The following is an 8454-nucleotide window of genomic DNA, read 5'->3' on the forward strand; positions in this document are numbered from 1 at the left end:
TAGGAATACCCAATCACCTACATCAAAACCTCTTTCACTACGATGTTGATCTGCCTGTTGTTTCATTCTATTTTGTGCCAACACGAGGTTATCCTTTAAGAGTTGGAGGACTTGTTGTTGATGTTCGATGTGATGTTCCACTGCCTGAACCTTAGAATTTTCTCTTAAATATGATGTGATGGATGGTGGTTGATACCCATAAAGTGCCATAAATGGGATCATTTTTGTTGATGTATGGAAGGAAGTGTTATACCACCATTCAGCCAGAGGCAACCATTTGACCCATTGTGTCTGTTTATCAGATACAAAGCAACGAAGATATCCTTCCAAACATTTTTTTACTATCTCAATTTGCCCATCAGATTGAGGATGATAAGATGAGCTATGAGCTAACTGAGTACCAAGATAGGAAAATAATTATGTCCAAAAATTTCCAGTGAAAATGGGATATCTGTCAGTTACAATAATCTTTGGGCTTCCATGTAGCTTTTGAACTGTTTCCATAAATGCAGTAGAAACTGTACTGGCTTTAAATGGATGTGATAATGCACAAAAGTGTGCATACTTGGTAAGTCTGTCAACTACCACCATGATGGCACTCTTTCCCTCAGACTTGGGTAAACCTGTGGTAAAATCCATTGAAACCTCCTCCCAACATTGGCTTGGAATGGATAAAGGTTGTAATAGACCTGGTGTCTTAATTGTTTCAACTTTATTTTGCTGGCAAACCAAACATTCCGCCACAAACTTTTGAATATCTGATTTAAGGCCATCCCACAAAAATTCGTTCTTAACCCTATGGTAAGTTTTTAAAAATCCTGAGTGCCCTCCTAAGGAAGAAGTGTGCAATTCCATATGAATCTTTTGTTTTAGCTAGGAATTCTTACAGAGGTATAAGCGATCTTTGTACCATAACGAATCATTTTTCAAGCTAAATGTATTAGAAGTACTGGAATCTTGTTGTAGCTTTCGAATAAGTGCCCACACTTCTTCGTCATTCTTCCATTCCTCCCTTGCTTCGTTTATCCAATTTGGTTGGATAATAGAAATGGCACACAACAATGCTTCCACATCCTCATCCTTTCTTGAGAGTGCATCTGCCAGCACATTTTGCTTCCCTTTTTTGTAGATGATTTCAAAGTCATAACCAAACATCTTTGTGACCCAATTTTGTTGCTCTTCAGAGGATAATCTTTGTTCTAAAAGTATTTAAGGCTATCATGATCCGTTTTTACCTTGAAGTGTCTTCCCATTAGGTAGGGTCGTCATTTCTTAAGTGCATGGAGTATTGCCAACATTTCCTTCTCATAAATAGCTTTTCTTAAAAACTTTCCCTTGATTGGACGACTTTCGAAAGAAATGGGTCTTTCATCTTGCATTAGAACAGCACGAGTTCCATTTCCAGAAGCATCACATTCCACAATAAAGGTTTTTGTGAAGTCCGGTGTAGCTAAGACCGGTGCTTGGCACATTGCCTCTTTAAGATGTTCAAAGGCCTTTGTTGCTTCCGGAGTCCATGAAAATGAATCTTTCTTCAATAATGTTGTTAGAGGTGCTGCTATTCTCCCATAATTCTTAACAAACTTGTGATAATACCCTGTCAACCAAAGAAATCCTCGCAGATGCTTTATGGATGTGGGGATTTTCCATTCCTTAATGGCTTTAATTTTGCTAGGGTCTACCTTAACTCCTTCATGAGATACAATATGACCCAAATATTCCACCTCCTGGACTCCAAAGAAACATTTGGATCTTTTTGCATATAATTGTTTCTCCTCCAATAGTTGTAGCACCCTGTCAACATGTTCAACATGATCCTTCCAAGACTTGCTGTAGATTAGTATATCATCAAAAAATACTAACACAAATTTTCTAAGGAATGGTTTGAAAATTGAATTCATCAAACCTTGAAATGTTGAAGGTGCATTGGTAAGGCCAAAAGGCATGACCAAAAATTCATAATGACCCTCATGAGTTCTAAATGCCGTTTTCGGAATGTCTTCAATCTTCATTCTAATTTGATGATATCCCGAACGAAGATCCAACTTGGTGAAGTAAATTGATCCATGCAATTCATCCAGTAATTCATCAATAACAGGAATGGGGAACTTATCTTTAATAGTGAGCTTGTTGAGCTCCCTATAATCCGGACACATGCACCATGATCCATCCTTCTTGTGCACCAATACTACTGGAGCTGAGAAAGAACTTTGACTCAGTTGAATTATACTAGCCTTTAGCATTTCTGCAACCATACGTTCAATTTCACTTTTTTGGACATAGGGATATCTGTACGGCCTGATGTTTGGAGGAACACTTCCTGGAATCAGATGAATAGCATGATCATGATCACGCATAGGTGGGAGACCCTTGGGAGTCTCAAATACCTTGGAATGATTGTCCAAGACTTTTTGGAGATCTGGAGAAATAGATGATTCCAATGTGGAAACATCTAGTGAGCATAATTGTGCAATTACACCTCTTTGCTCCTTTTTTAGAAGCTTTGTCATACCATGAGAGATGATTATCTTTCCTGGTTTCCCTGCAATACCCCTTAATTCAACTTCCTTTCCTTCCGTAGAAAATTTGATGAAAATTTCTTGAAAATTAAAAGCTATTGTACCCAAGGATTGTAGCCATTGGACTCCTAGTACAACATCCGCACCTCCCATTGGAATGGAAAGCATTGGGCTAGTCAATACATATTCTCCCATGGATAGCTTGATATTATGGCACTTTCCAGAGCAATTTATTGTTCCTCCATTTGCAATCATCACTTGACACTCTGGTGCTAGATATAGGAAGCAATTCAATTCTTTTGCTACCCTACAATGAATAAAATTGTGGGTGCTTCCTGAATCAATCAACACTATTACCTTTTTCTTCTTGATTTGTCCTTCTATCTTGATGGTTTGAGGAGTGGTAATTCCCACCAATGCATTACAAGATATGGTCGGATTTATTTGTTCTTCATCTAGGCTTTGTTCCTGGAGTATATCTTCTTCTTTTGACCTTTCTTGCTCCTTTTCTTCTTCCTCTTCACAATCTATGTAGAATAATTTCTTCTCAGCACACTTATGACCTTTAGTGTATTTGCTATCACAACTGTAACAAAGCCCTTTTGCTCTTTTTTCTTCCAATTGTTGTGGTGTCAACCTTATAGGTTGTGGAAGACTAGGGGCAACAACACTTCCATCTTTATAGTTGTGAGTGGTATGCTTCCTGGTTGCCATAATTTTTCTTTCCATTTTTCTTGCTAACCTGAATGCCTTCTCTAATGAATCAGGTTCCCAAAGGTGAACATCATGTTGGATATTATCCTTTAAAGACCCTATGAACACATCAATCCTATGCTCCTCTGGAATATCTTTTACCCTTATGTTAAATTTTTGGAACTCCTCAATGTGCTCCATTACTGAACCCTTTTGTTTGAGACTTATCAATTGGCTAAAAAAAGTGTTGCTTTTTGTATCTTCATATTGTGCTATCAATTCTTCCGTAAAAATTGCCCAAGTGATAAATTGTTTACGAGAGCAAAGCCATTGATACCATACAAATTGATTTGGTTCCAAATATACAGTTGCCATACATACCTTTTGTGCATTTTGCACATTATTGAGATCGAAGAATTGCTCCATCTGTAATATCCATGTGGCGGGATCCTTGCCATCAAACTTCCTCATATCGATTTTTGGAATATGGTGATTCTTTGATCCAACATTAGTGTCTATGGAATCATGATTAACATTTCTTTTGTTCTCATCATGAGTTTCCTTTACTACCTTTTCACCATTAGTAACCCTTTCTTGTAGCAACTTCTTCAATTCTTCCATGTCTATCTTCAAATCTATCTTCAAATCTTCCATGTCTCTCTTCAAATCTGTCTTCGAATCATCCATCTTAGCTTCCATGCCCTTCATCTTAGATTCCACGCCATTTATCTTAGATTCCAAGCCATTTATCTTAGATTCCACGCCACTTATCTTAGCTTCTGTTAGCTTTTGTGAGCATGACATTTGTTGCACTTGTTCTTGTAATTTTGATATATCATGTAGCATTTCTTCCTCTTCTTCATGAGTCATGCTAGAGCTTTCAGGTTCCTTACTAGGTGTTTGCATTTTCTTTCCTCGGGGCATCAATTACCGATAATAATGCTTTACTATGCCCTTTGAATTCCGTTAAACCAAGCTTACACAAAAACTAAAAAAAAAAACTACACACATTTTTTCTCTTTATGGAAGCATGATATTGAATCTGATGTATCTCTGTAATTTCAGATCATCCAGTTCTGAAATTGATACCTGTAGTAGCCTTCTGCATCCTCTTTCCAATGCCACAAGTCTGAGCCAAATTGGATTCTCCAAGGAAGAGTTATGCGAAATCTCCCACAGTGACTTGCTTTTAGACTGGTTCAGTAGAGCGAACTTGTACGACGTGCCACGAGTCACTGTTTCCACCTTTGAATCTGAAACACACACACAAGAAACTACAGCCTGTCCTCTTTTTGTACCTTCTTATGAAATTTCAATCCGATCCCTAGAGAGAAAGTTATGACGATTTTCCCCAGGTCACCTGTTTTGAATGTAATTCAGGAGTCTGCAAAAAGACCAACTTCCTCAGATCATATCTCTGCAAATATCGTGCGAAAAGCTCTGAAATTCGGACCCAAGGTTCAGCGCGATTTCTTCTCAAATGGGTTTTTTTGCGACTTCTGAAACGTCACAGAAAAAAAGTTATAGCAAAAATGCCATGATGACCTGTTTGGAGCAGCGAAACCCTAGAATCCAAAGCTCTGATACCAAATGTTATGAAACCAGCTCAAGAAAAGATAGAAAAGATAGATCAACGCCTTATAATTTATCCTCTTCGAGGGGGCAACCTCCTTTACATTACATGAACCAACAGTTCTTGGGTGATAAAAATGACAAAACCTCCTTCCTATATATAGGAGTCTAGGGAGTCACAATATAATCCAGCCGACCTAACAATAATAATATAAAGCCACAAAAATAACAATAGAGGGATTCTATGGGGCACAGAAATAACAATATGGGGTAATAGGGGCACAACAAAAGAAATAAGGGGTATAACTACAATAGTAATGGGGTAATCACTAGTATTATAGGGACCCAACAGAATCTTTACTACCTTTGAGATGAGAAAATGAGGCCCATCAGATATGAGAGAAGCCTCATTTAAGGCTTTCTCAAAGGGAAAAGAAAAAGTCAATCAATTAGGACATATTTCAGAAGAAGAAGATGAGGTAAACTTTGTCAAGAAGCTTCAACGGGGTTCTAGAAGATTTAGAGGTAAAGTACCTTTCAAATGTTTTTCCTGTGATAGAGTCGGTCATTATGCTACCAAATGTCCTCATAAAGATAAATATGATAAAGAGAAGGAATCTGCAAAAAGGAATAGAAAACGAAGTGTAGGTAAAAAGAGTTACTATGCTCATGAAGATAATGATGGTTTATCAAATAGTGATGAAGACGAAAATAGTACTGACTATAGACCTCTAGTGGCTTATGAAGATGATAATTTTTGGAATGCTTTAGAAGAAGATGACCTTCATGAAAAAATATCTAAACTCAAAATATGTTTAGAAGAAAATAATATGATTATAGATACCTTTACATACCAACTTGCTGAAAGAGAAAAACACAATGAAAAGCTAGATTACGAAATTGTGGGTCTAAGAAAGGACCTTGAGAAAACAAAATCTCTCAATCTTAGATATGCTAACGGATTATAAACACTAAATGATATTATCAAAGTGAAACATTCTCCTATGATAAAGATAGGTCTTGGATATATTGAAGAAGCATCTCAATCAGAGAAGCCGTCAACCTCCACTAAAAGCTATCTTGATGCAACAAAGAATAGTGAATAGTATGAAAATCTTCAGAAAAGACATAAAGTAGTTCACCAGGTAAATCAGGCTCAATTTGCTTCAAGGATGAACATAAGCCACAACCAACCTCAGGTAAATCACACTCAATTTGCTTCAAAGATGAATATCAACGAAAACTCCAATCACCAGGTCAATAGATTTGATAATCGCAAGAATGTATTTAATGGTCAATGTTTCTCATGTCATAATTTTGGACACAAAGTTGCTCAATGTCCTGCTTACAAAACCATCATGACTAGAGATGCACGAAATCAAAGGAATGTGACAGGGATCAAGAAAAGTTCCTATAATATCTTTTTCCTTCTTGAAAATGATATAGAATGCTCAATCTATAATAACTTTTGCCATGAAGAATCTAAATGTAGGAGTAAATTTCGGAAAATATCTCAAAAGGAACAAACTCCATTAAATCCCAAAAAAATGGAGAAAGAAAGAATCGCAAACAGAAAGATTTGGTATAGCCTTGTATGCAAAAGGAGAATAAAATCAGTGGTACATCGACAATGGATGCTCAAAACACATGACAGGTGACAAAGAAAACCTTCACTCATATAATGCCTTAGAAAAGGAAAATAATGTCTTATTTGGAAATGACACTCCTGCTGTCATAAAAGGTAAAGGTTCGATTTTCGTGAAAGAAAAGGTTAAAGCTGGGAATGTTATGCATGTAGGTGGTCTAAAGCATAACCTATTGGTTCTCAGTCAAATGTGTGATCAAGTAAATGAAGTGGTGTTTAAATCAAACAGATGTGTTGTGCGAGAGCTTGGTACAGGAGAAACCATGATAAAAGGTACAAGAACTCCAAACAACTTATACATACTCAAGGGATGACAACAACAGTGTTATCTAAGAAACAATGATGAAAGTTGGCTATGGCACAGAATATTAGGGCATCTAAGCTTTTCTCAAATAAGAAAAGCATGTAGATTCTAGGTTGTTCGTGATCTTCCAGATATCAGCATTCTTGAAAATACAATATGAAAACCATGTCAATTTGGTAATAAAATCATATCTCACTTCATTGAAAAAGAATGGTTAGCTAGTAAGCCTCTTGAACATGTTCATACTAAGTTATGTGGACCATCAAGGAAAAAGTCACCACGTGGAGAAGAATACTCTATATTGTTCATTGATGATTTTTCCACAATGTGTTGGATAGGTCTTCTAAAGCATAAAGATGAAGCATTTGAAAAGTTCAAATCCTTCAAAGCTTTGGTTGAAAATGAATCAGATTGCAAAATAAAATGCTTCAGATCTTATCGAGGAGGGGAATTTACCTTGGATGAATTCGTTGACTTTTGTGAACAACATGGAATAAAAAGGCAGTTCTCCACCACAAGGACTCCTATTGCAAGCTATGCTAGATGAATCTGGAACTCCTGTAACCTTCTGGGGCGAAGCCACATTTGCCGCCATCACTATTCTTAACCAAGGAAATGTTCAGGTAAACAACACTCAAACTCCACATGAACTTTGGTATGGTAAGAATCCTACTGTAAAATACTTTAAAGTTTTCGGAAGCAAATTTTACATCAAAAGGACTGATGAAAAACTTGGTAAGTTTGAACCGAGAGCAGATGAAGTTATTCTTCTTGGTTACTCTTCCTGAAGTAAAGTGTATAAATGTTATAATAAAAGACTTCAGAAAATTATTGAAAGTATTGATTTTGTGGTTGATGAAGCATGCAAAAATCCAAAACAGATAAAAATAAAAGATTATGAAAATGAAGAAGATGGGGATTATTTTCCCACATCAAATCACACTGATTCTGAAGAAGAAACCAATGAAGCACTAGAAGAATAGATAACGGTAGAACAAAAGACTCTGTCTAGGTATGTTCAGAAAAATCATCGAGAAACTCAAACTTTAGGCAAAAAAGAGGCAGGTGTATAGAAAAGAAGAAATATTATAGAAACCTCAAGCTATCTAGCATCACTATCCTCCACCAAACCTCAAAATATAAATGAAGCATGCAAAGATGAATGTTGGGTAAAGGCCATGAATGAAGAACTTGAGCAAATTGAAAAGAATAATACTTGGGAATTAGTTCCTAGACATCATGATAAGAATATCATAGGAACTAAATGGATATTCAAAAATGAGTTGAATGAAAATGGATAAGTTATTAGAAACAAGGCCAGACTTGTTTGTAAAGGATATGCTCAACAAGAAGGTATAGATTTTGAAGAAACTTTTGCACCTGTTGCTAGACTTGAAGCCATAAGGATGTTTCTTGCTCTTTCTAGTTTTCGGAAATTCAAAGTATACCAAATGGATGTAAAATCTTCCTTCCTTAATGGAGACATAGAAGAAGAAGTTTGTATTGAACAACCAGATGGATTCATTCTTGGAAATGATGCAAAAATTATATGCAGACTCAGAAAGGTTCTCTATGGTCTAAAACAGGCTCTAAGGGCCTAGTATTACCGTCTTGACAAATATCTCCACCAACAGGGTTTTTCAAAGGGGTCAATAGATAGCAATCTATATACAAATGTTGACACTGATAAATTTCTAATAATTTTTGTTTATGTTGATGAC

This window comes from Pinus tabuliformis, chromosome 6, assembly GCF_031772625.1.
Source record: "Pinus tabuliformis cultivar Carrire ecotype Pingquan chromosome 6, CPIR1, whole genome shotgun sequence".
Classification (NCBI taxonomy): Eukaryota; Viridiplantae; Streptophyta; class Pinopsida; order Pinales; family Pinaceae; genus Pinus; species Pinus tabuliformis.